General features: G+C 41.1%; 1 protein-coding gene across 1 annotated transcript in view; it reads left to right on the top strand.

Moving 5' to 3' along the window:
- Nucleotides 1–1,467: 1,467 nt before the first annotated feature.
- Nucleotides 1,468–11,242, top strand: part of LOC136856750 (putative fatty acyl-CoA reductase CG5065) — a 616,710-nt gene continuing 606,935 nt past the window's right edge. The window contains exon 1 of the mRNA XM_067134841.2: nt 1,468–1,672. The gene's annotated coding sequence lies outside the window, so the exon portion shown is untranslated. The remainder of the gene's footprint in view (nt 1,673–11,242) is intronic.

The raw sequence follows: 11,242 nt of genomic DNA, 5'->3' as shown, positions 1-11,242 counted from the left end.
AGACAGCGCTTCAACAGAGCGAGTTGGCTACGTGGAAACAGTCATGGAGTTGTATGCATGAATTTAGGATATAATTGGTTCGAACCCAATCACCGACACCTTGGAAGACGATTTCCTGTAATTTTCTCGGCAAATGCTGAAGCTCATTAAAGTCACGGTCGCTACCTTAGCACACCTAACGTTTTCCTGTACCAGCGTCACCGGAAAACCTACCTGTTTGGGCAACTTAATATAAGTAGCCTAGATAAAAACAAAGCCCCAGTCAGTAGCGTAGCCAGGATCGACCGATGGGGGAGGAGTTATAGTTACAAAATGATGATAGGACATAAAGAAAGCGCTTGTGCAGGCATGAGTGTCTTTATAAGGACACTGATACAAGTGTTGATATTGCAATACCGATACACTACACAATCTTACATGAAAATACAGAACCAGAAAAATATCGAGGTCAGCAGTATTACAGTATGTATGTATGTATTGCAGTATGTTCAGGTTCTTCTTCTTAATCTGTTTATCCTCCAGGGTTGGCTTTTCCCTGGGACTCAGCGAGGGATACCACCTCTACGGCAATGTCCTGGAGCGTCAGATATTGGGTCGAGGGGATACCACTGGGGAGGAGGACCAGTACCTCGCCCAGGCGGCCTCGCCTGCTATGCTGAATAGGGGCCTTGTTGTGGATGGGAAGATTGGAAGGGATAGACAAGGAAGAGGGAAGGAAGCAGTCGTGGCCTTAAGTTATGTACCATCCCGGCATTTGCCTGGAGAAATGGGAAACCACGGAAAACCACTTCCAGGATGGCTGAGATGGGAATCGAACCCACCTCTACTCAGCTGACCTCCCGAAGCTGAGTGAACCCCGTTCCAGCCCTCTTACCACTTTTCAAATTCGTGGCAGAGCCGGGAATCGAACCCGGGCCTCCGGGGGTGGCAGCGAATAATCACGCTAACCACTACACCACAGAGGCGACTATGTTCAGATTACAATCTAAAATCCAAATTTCAAGGCTTCTTAGAAAATAAATTCATGAGATGGTTTTACAATTATGTCTCAACACTTTGAGTTGACTTTCACTGTTTATGCTCAGTTTCTGCTTATTTTCTTTTGTAAATATTTCATAGTTTGGGGGGGGGGGATTAAGCCCCCGTACCCCGACTTGGCTACGCCCCTGCCCGATCCGCTGAGCTACTTAACGACTAATAGTAGGCCTACCACCTACCACGTTTTGCACAGAGGAACACTTCATGGTCATGCGATAAAGTTTTATGGCCCTTTGTCAAATGACTCTCAGTATGACAAAGGCACGACAGGCCGTCACATGGCTGATAAAACTATTCGTATTGAAGCTGTGCATGGCAGTGGAAGGCCTGGCGGGCTGGTGAACTTTCTCTTCGTAGGCAGGCCCTCGGACAACGTACGTTTTGTTTCACTCTCCGAGAGAGAGCGGCAGCCGTATTTCCCCCTCCTCGCAGTAGTTAGTACAATGCAAACCCTCATAGATGGCGGTGGCGACGTTGCCCCGGTAACGATCCTCCCTGTGTGTGACGTCACGAGGGCGGCGTCAGTGAGCACCCCGACCCTACCGGCCGGCAGTTTCGCTAGAGCCCCGCTCGAGCCGGTGGCAGTTAGTGAAGTGAGTGAGTCATCCACCCTCTGTTGGCGCACGTGCACTCTGTAAGTACTGCATATCTTGCTAAAAAGGAATCAACAGGATGCTGCATAAAGTGCTGCCAATTTGTAAACAATAGCTTCCTGTCACAATTTGTGGTACATGCTTTCTTCCCACCCTGCGCTTAATGTTCGAGATTACTGTGTGTCGCGGACCAAGATTGCACCCTCGCTACACCGAAGTATGTGAGCTTCAAATGTAGTCAGTTTTGTGCCTTCCAATTGTGGTGAAACTGACCTGAAGATTATCGTATTTTGTTTGTCTGTGTACATTTTTAAAATACGCAGCTACAATTGTGTATTTTAACGAATACCGGTATGTGTTTTTTAAGAAGCTTGATATACTCAAGAACGTGAAAGGTATATTCTCAAATCCAACGCTCATTTATTGCGTAGTTTCTTCATTTTATGACAAGGAAATTCAAAAAGTAAATAATTCTTATCTTCATAATTTATTCCCCATTTACTATAGCTCCCTAATACATAATACCATTTCAATTTTATGCTAATGTCTCCGTCAGGAACCTAAAGACAATAATAATTATCAATACTATCGTGTATTTTGATCATGTGCCGGTGTATGCCTGTTACCATGAGCTGCCAGAAATGCTATTGCGCATGTGTATACGACCTCCTCATGCCGAAAATTCTGTGTACTGAAGGATAGGGAAACACCCTGCCTGTCTTGGCACTAACGTGATGATCGAGAATTTCGTGCTGCCTTGTCGTGTGACGAGGAATGAATGAGTCATTTGCTTAATATCTGTAACACTAACGAATGCAAGTATTGAGAGAATTAATTTACGAAACCTTATTGTCGTTCGATCGTATGATTTCATTGACACTTCCTAGATACTGTTAGACGCCTGTGGTGGCACTCTACGCTGACTCTGCAGTAACGCACTTGTTCTCTCTGCCGAGTTGCTACAACAACAGTGATGTGCTCTATCAGCGTTAATGGTTTACACAGTTAACAGATATAATCTAGCTTCTCCCTCATTTAAAGTCTCTGTAATTTCTTCGGTATGTCAACTTTTAACTCGCAATTTATCCAGGTTACTTCGATGCAGTAACCTCCTTAAAGTGGTACGGGGCAGCAGGTGTGATGGTACGTTCACTATTGATCAGCGGAACACAGTTTAAAGCTTCAAGCTTTCGAGGTCTGGTTGTTCTACTGGAACGCGTGCTGTCTGGTACAGAGGAATACCCTCACCAGTCCCTTCCCTTTCTCCTCTGTATATCCGCCCCATTATCTCTACCCCTTTAACAGCCAACGGTTGCACACCGGGAAGCCTCCCATCTGTATGTCGCTCATTCGGCATGTTTCAAGAAAGGCAGTTTTTTTAAGATACCGGTCTGGCAGCTTCCTTATTTTCTCGTTTTCCTTGGGGGTATAAAAAACATCATTTTATTTCATCTGTCAGTCATTACTCATTGCCCCAGAGGATTGCAACAGGCTTCGGAAGCCGGCACATTTCCTATCCTCGTCGCTAGATGGGGCTTCATTCATTCCGTCCCTGACCCGGTAGAATGGCTGGAAACAGGCTGTGGGTTTTCGTTTTGAATTTTTATGTATATTTGAAACTTTAATCCATAAAAGCAAAATAAATAGTTAACTTATTTTCTGCTTCATGTTGAGCTTAATTTAGAAATGTTTATGCTGTAGTTTATCAATAATAGTTTACTTAGTGGTACTCGGCTTATGATCCTCTTGTTTTGGCCTTCTCACTTTAAAGCGGTTAGCATTTGTTATACATTTGTCACATTTTTACGGCAGGATGTCCTTCCAGACGCCAATTTATATTATTTGTAATACAGTATAATAACTTGAACTGAGTGGTAGAATGGTTCTGCTTGAAAGTGAAGTAAATCTTTGCGTGGCGAAAGAATCTTACAAAATAATATATATGTATAGTATAGCAGAAGTCCATATCGATCAATCGTGTCAGCGCGTGGAAGTTTGAAGTTTGCTGGCGAAGTAGTTTGCAGCACAGTCTACAATTTGAATGTGTACAATTCCTGGAACAAATGTTATCGGCTGATGTTTTTCCAAGTCCTCGACTGCAAACACGACTGAAAGATGGAAACACAACGTCACAATCATAGCGCAGTGTATTTAATTTCCATTTACGTTCATGGTGCTTATATTACACCTCTTTCTTTACATTGGGCCCATGACCTCAGATATTAGGGAACTTTAAACAACAATCATCATCATCATCATCATCATTTCTTTACATTGTAGCCAAAGGTTCTTCAGTCTCAGACCTCTCCGCTGTCACACTTCGGCTGAGATATTTAATTGGATGCCACTCAGCATTTTCCTCCAGATCTGTAACTCTCTTCCTGAAGATGGTTCTGTCTTGAATTTATTTGGGGTTTATGCCTCCTTCCTTTAGGTGGGTCTATTCGTGCACTTCTTTTAGACAATGAGGATGCGTTTTCCACTTTTCCTGAAGAGCGAGTATTCACCGATCCGGGTTCATTCTGTTAAGGTAACCGTAAAAGGCCAGCCGCCTCTATCTATCCCTGTTGGATCTCGGCAGGAATGAAAAACCCTCCGACACTTTTTGGGCCCTATAATTTTCCTGATAAACTTTCTTTCCTTTTTCTCAATTGTCGGATATTCTCTTTTGGCTAGTGTTTCTGCAGCGTAGAGGCATTCTGGTCTGATTTTTAATAATGTATTTATTTATTTATTTATTTATTTATTTATTTATTTATTTATTTATTTATTTATTTATTTATTTATGCTGTAACGTCTGGTGACTTATGGTACGATTAAATTAAATCAGCCAGTAATCGGGAGATAGTGGGTTCGAACCCCACTGTCGGCAGCCCTGAAGATGGTTTTCCGTGGTTTCCCATTTTCACATCAGACAAATGCTGGGGCTGTACCTTAATTAAGGCCACGGCCGCTTCCTTCCCATTCCTAGGCCTTTCCAATCCCATAGTCGCCAAATACCTATCTGTGTCGGTGCGACGTAAAGCAAATAGAAAAAAAAATTAAATCAGCGACTTCTTCGTTATTTATTACATGGAGGTTTGATTAGGAGGCCGATATTTTGATTCCCTCATTAGGGCGGCTATCAGGTGGATTATCTCTCTACAATAAAAGGATCCACTTCTATGTTTTTAGAATGATTTTAAATAATAACATTCGTTACAAATTACTCTAAACGCTACTTATCACTTTCCTAACGTAATACGTACTTTTATTGGCAGAGTGTATATCGTCGTTGAGCCTGCGAAAACCTTCATGTAAAAACATTGTTGGAGAAATACTGACCCGCAGCACATATATTATGAAGAGCAAGAATTCCTTGACAATTTATCGCACAATATTGAACCTTAGATGACAGAACCTTACCGGCCAAAGTTCTCAGTTAAAATATTCGTACTTTACATGACACGACAAGAAACATTTATTACAAAATTAATTATATATTATGTTAATTACGTTGACTATGACAGTTCAGTGTGATATTTTGGTTTGTCTCGTGGACCACAATAACTTTATTTTTGGCAGCAATTTTGACAGGTCAGATAACCAGCGAAGTTCGTGAACAGCGCCCACTACAGAAAGAAACGGTTGAGTTACGACTGTTCATAAAATATTTTATTCATTTTCATACCATGACGTCACTGATTCTTGGTTAGAAATCGCAAATCTGAAGAGAAGCGAAAGAACCGTGAGAGATGGGAAATTGGAAGACAGCGTTAACCTAGCGAACTTTCTACGAACGGAATAGGAAAACAATGTGAAATGCGGCCCCCGCCCCACTTTTGAATATAACTTTAATTTGTATAAAATATAAAGATTTGAAATAGTCTGAAGATCGTCCCTAATAATAATAATAATAATAATAATAATAATAATAATAATAATAATAATAATAATGTTATTGGTTTTACGTTCCACTAATCTCCGGGCGAGTTGACCGTGCGGTCAGGGGCGCGCGACTGTGAGTTGCATCCGGGAGATAGTGAGTTCGAATCCCCCTGTCGGCAGCCCTGAAGATGTTTTTCCGTGGTTTCCCATTTTCACACCAGGAAAATGCTGGGGCTGTACCTTAAGGCCACGGCCGCTTCCTTCCAACTCCCAGGCCTTTCCTATCCCATCGTCTCCATATGACCTGTCTGTGTCAGTGCGACGTAAAGCCACTAGCAAAAACAAAACGTCCCACTAACTTCTTTTACTGTTTTCGGCGACACCGATGTGCCGGAATTTTGTCCCTCAGGAGTTCTTTAACGTGCTAGTAAATCTATCGATACGAAGCTAACGTATTTGAACACCTTCAAATACCACCTGATTGGGTCGGGATCGAACTTTACCGCCTGAACTGCCCAGCCCGACAACATGATTCCTCTTTGTTTTGTGTTTCATTCTCCCTTGATGTTTATAAGACAGATGGCAACGTCCAGAAGGAATTTATTGACATCCAATGTGGCACTGTGTAGAAAAAAAAAAAAAAAAGCAGTTAAGTTGAGATACCTTTTATTCTTATTTGCCAAGCCAGTATTCTGAAATGCGCCATTTCGCAGCGAGAAAACTAGCAATGTTTGAATCTACCTATCTCTGTGAACAGTTATTTTTACTTCTGAAGTCAAAAAATACTGCTGACAGATCATGACTGACAGCACAACATTTATCCTCTATACTGAAAGTGGCACCATCACACAATCAAGTGGCTGACACTGTAACTCCGGTTTCTAAAGAAAATGTCTAACATCGAGTAAAGTGTTTACTCTGTCCTCCAGACAGTTCCTGCTTATGTATAATATGTAGTTTGTTATAGGTATGCCATGCAATTGTATCAATGGTAATTAATGCAACAGTAATGTTCATATTCCTTATTGTGTGAAATCCGTTTGTCCAGATAATACATTATATATTCAGTACTAACGTCCTGTAAAAGAAATATCGAAAACCCTAATAGTATATTTAGTCTTCTCATTTTGTTATGCGGTCCTTAGAGCTAAATTTGTCAGTCGAATGATGAGTGACATACCTGGTGTAGACCAACAGAGACTGGGCGGAAAAAGATGACAGTAAGTGGAAGCGATGGCATTCTGACTAGTCACGTGGTCGCCATATAAGCTGTCATCCGCTGGGGTTGGCTGAATACTTTTTGGTAATATAATTATGTAAACTATTGTAATTTGTAGTCTGTGTATCTGGAACTGGAGAAAGGTACTCCCGCCTACGGTACATACATCCCAACAAGACAACTGGTGTGTTAGTGTGTCATGTAATAAGCCGTGTCTTGCTTTCTTGATCGGGCGCGCAAACTCTCATATCAAACAGCTCCTCAGTTGAACGTGTGAGACTGAGTGAACCCTTGAAATCCTTGGAAGAGCCCAGAATAGAATTCACGGCCTCCGGGTAAAAGGCAACTCTGATTTAGCATGTATTAATAACAAGGGAAAAATTGTCTGAAAATCACTCCACCCCAGCATTTTTAAGAATATTAGAAAATCTCGAAGATAAATTTTCAGAAGAATTATAAATCTAAACTTCTACGTGGTTTAACACTTTCTGGTATATGGGACAGTTCAAGTTATCCTAAATGTGTGCTTCTAGACATCGTTGATAGCTTACCACAGTGTCGAAATCACACACATATATATATATAGGCCTACTGTACGTAAAACGGAGTAATTATGTTATATGTCGGTAAATTACTATTTTCCTGATCTAGATTGACTACTCATCGGCAAGCTCGATTCTTTAATCTTTCAATAATTTGACAGACTTTGAACACTTCCCAACGAACTTACTGGCTGCCTGACCTAGTCAGATCTGTAGCAGATGAGGGAGTTCTTAATTACAGCTACATGCATTTCTATACGCACCGTTGTAACGCATTCTTAATATGCTTGAAATTTTACACGTGGGTCCTAAGTACACGGGAGAATAGCCAGTATGTCCCTAATCCATAAAACAAAAAGTGAACGAAACAAGATCTAAACGTATCTATCACCACTTAGCAGCTTGATGAGCATTATTATTATTATTATTATTATTATTATTATTATTATTATTATTATTATTATTATTATTAAGAGGTCTAACACGTAGTTTCCTTTAAAACTTACCTGTTAGGCAAGAATCAAACTTTCAGTCCATCAGCAGACAGACTAAGAGCTAGTAAGCACGATGCTGTTGATTCAGAAATTAATAATAATAATAATAATAATAATAATAATAATAGTGGGGATGACTAGCTCAGATTATAGAAGAGTGATTTCTGAACTTGAGTTGCCGGGTTCGATCCCGGTTCATTCAGGGTGCACATTTAAGCCAGCTCTGTATGGGTAGATTTTCCAGCACGTAAAGGATTTCCTGCAGGACAAAGTTTCGTCTCATAAAACCGCAAAAAGGAGGTTAGTGGGAACATTAGACACCATTCTTTAGATTGGTGCTTTCAGGAACCTCCAAGGGTCAGGCAGCAGCGCGCCGGCCTCTCGCTACTGGTTCAAATCTCGTCACTCCATGTGAGGTTTGTGCTGGACAAAGCGGAGGCGGGACAGGCTTTTCTGCGGGTACTCCGGTTTTTCCTGTCATATTTCATTCCAGCAACACTCTCCGATATAATTTCATCTGTCAGTCATCAATCATTCCCCCAGAGGGGTGCTACTAACTTCGGCAGCCGACACAATTCCTATCCTCGCCGGTAGATGGGCGCTTCTTTCATTACATTCCTGACCTAGTCGAATGACTGTAAACAGGCTGTGGATTTTCATTTTCAGATTGATACTTTCACGGCCCCTATTAATAGACATGCTTGTTAGAGAAGTCTTAGTCGTTCGAATAGACGTGTTTCTCTTCTGAAGCATTTCTGCTCTTTGTTTTTAATATTTTTAGTATTGATAATATAATAATACAATAGTTTATACATATACATATGTACATTTGCGTGAAGAAAATCTGCCCATACACATAGATCGCATTAGTATTTTTTCCACCGAGCTCGATAGCTGCAGTCGCTTAAGTGCGGCCAGTATCCACTATTCGGGAGATAGTAAGTTCGAACCCCACTGTCGGCAACCCTGAAAATGGTTTTCCGCGGTTTTCCATTTTCACACCAGGCAAATGCTGGGGCTGTACCTTAATTAAGGCCACGTCCGCTTCCTTCCCACTCCTAGTCCTTTCCTGTCCCATCGTCGCCATAAGACCTCTCTGTGTCGGTGCGACGTAAAGCAACTAGCAAAAAAAAAAAAAAAAAAAAAAAGTGTTTTTTCCTCCGTAGCGTTTTCGCATATACGTAACACCCGACTTCATCCAACCCCTACTGTTTCTCTCTATGACTGGCTTGAAGTAGAATAGAATACTCTCCTACCCGAGTTCCGGATCGCCAGACACTGAGGAGAGAGTATTCACTTTATTGGCAATTAGTCATATAACTATTACAGTCAAAACAAACAAACAAGTATAATGTGAACAAATACAATACGGAATGCATGTAAGTGAACGGAAATACCGCCAGCTAGAAAATATACAATATATACAAGACGTCTATCAAAACTAACCAAATACAACAGAACATTACACTAAAATTAGAGTTATTACCGATTTTAATCATTATTGTCTTGCATGATTACGAAACTCGTTTTTTAACCTCCCCATACAGACATGATGGTGTCTTTGACATAATTTGATAGCCAGGAGATCCTAGGATAGACTGGCTACCTATTGCTGTTGCTCGCTTAGCACCACCCAGGGCAATGAGGAGGTAAATCCTGCGGACGTGAGCAACGACATGCACCCCTTTGTGATGCTGCTCTGAAGACGTCCACCAACTCCAATGCTTTGGAGGAGTGGAAAGGCGGCTGGAATAACTCTCCCGACGTGCCCCTGCATAACATCTTCAGAGGGGAAAATATTGTAAATGGATCCCAACTGCCACGTGCAACTTGGTCCAGACTGAACAGGATCAGGACAGGTCATGGAAGGTGCAGGGATTCTCTCTACAAGTGGAACTTTGTACCATCTCCAGAATGTGACTGTGGAGCCCCTCGCCAGACTATTCCCCACATTGTAAGGGAGTGTCAACTACGGGCTTATCCAGGTAGTTTGGAAGACTTCCTATCTCCAACAGTGGAAGCACTACAGTGGATTGATAAGTTGGACATTCAGATATAAGAGATAACACTAATGCCTGAAGTGAATCAATGTTTTTTTTTGTTATTGTGTATATATTGTATGTTATGTATGTAATTTCCTTGTTATACGCTAATAATAATAATAATAATAATAATAATAATAATAATAATAATAATAATAATAATAATAATAACAGACATGATATTTAAGAATTTGATAATTTTCCGTTTGTTATTTTCGACTCAAATATAGCCTATGTTCAATTTTTTTTTTAATATTTACTGTACAGGTAAATGATATATTTTGGAGTCTCTCCCTTCCAACTTTAGTTGACCGACCCGGCTTGAATTAAATCCGCAGAAACAATTATGAACCAGAGAACGAGGTTACAATGGGCGAGTCCCGCAAGTGTTGCCGTCTTTCCTGCATGCCACCTCCATGTAAAAGAGAGTTTGGTCTCCGTCACAATGTTTCTATACGCCCGTGGAAAACCCATTGATTTCTATGAATAGATAATCAGATTGAAAAAAGATAGGAAAAACTTTTTTTTTTTTTGCTAGTTGCTTTACGTCGCACCGACACAGATAGATCTTACGGCGACGATGGGACAGGGAAGGACTAGGAGTGGGAAGGAAGCGGCCGTGGCCTTAATTAAGGTACAGCCCCAGCATTTGCCTGGTGTGAAAATGGGAAACCACGGAAAACCATTTTCAGGGCTGCCGACAGTGGGGTTGGAACCTACTATCTCCCGAATACTGGATACTGGCCGCACTTAAGCGACTGCAGCTATCGAGCTCGGTAAAAAAAAAAAAAATTACAGTGAGTGTTGAAATGTAGCGTGTTACGATATTCCGATTCACTCTCTGCAATTTAGCCTACTGTATCTTGAAAACGTCAGTGCGAATGGCATTCAGAAATGTACTGCACATGAAAATACGCTGTTCAACACTTAATTCAGAAGCTATGAAATGAACTAAGCCGATCAGTAATTGCTGTATAAGAAGCAGCCAACCGGTTACTCAGTTGAGGCTGGCACTGTTTTCGGTGAGTAATTAAGAGTGGGTGAGAAATAGCCTCCATTATTAAAATTTGATATGATTGGAATAAATAAGGTCAAGGAGTAGCTTAGTGCAATATGTTTTGAATTCTGGTCATTGGATGATTTTGGACTTTTAAGTTGTCATTACATTTTGGATGATTTTGGACTTTTAAATTGGCATTACATTTCGTCTCATTTCGTACCATTAGGGGCCGATGAGCCAGATGTTAGGCCCCTTTAAACAACCAGCATCATCATCATCATCAAACACATTAGGTTTTTCTGCACAAGAATAGTGAGAATTGTGACTGCTCACACGACCATTAAGATGCAACCAGGCCTCATCCGAAAAGAACACAAGCTGCGGATCGAATAAACGATCATTCAACGAAGCAAGATACCACTCACAATATCTCACTCCTGTGGCTGG

The sequence above is a fragment of the Anabrus simplex genome, chromosome 1, assembly GCF_040414725.1.
Source record: "Anabrus simplex isolate iqAnaSimp1 chromosome 1, ASM4041472v1, whole genome shotgun sequence".
Taxonomy (NCBI): Eukaryota; Metazoa; Arthropoda; class Insecta; order Orthoptera; family Tettigoniidae; genus Anabrus; species Anabrus simplex.
This window is presented reverse-complemented; position numbering and strand designations above follow the sequence as displayed.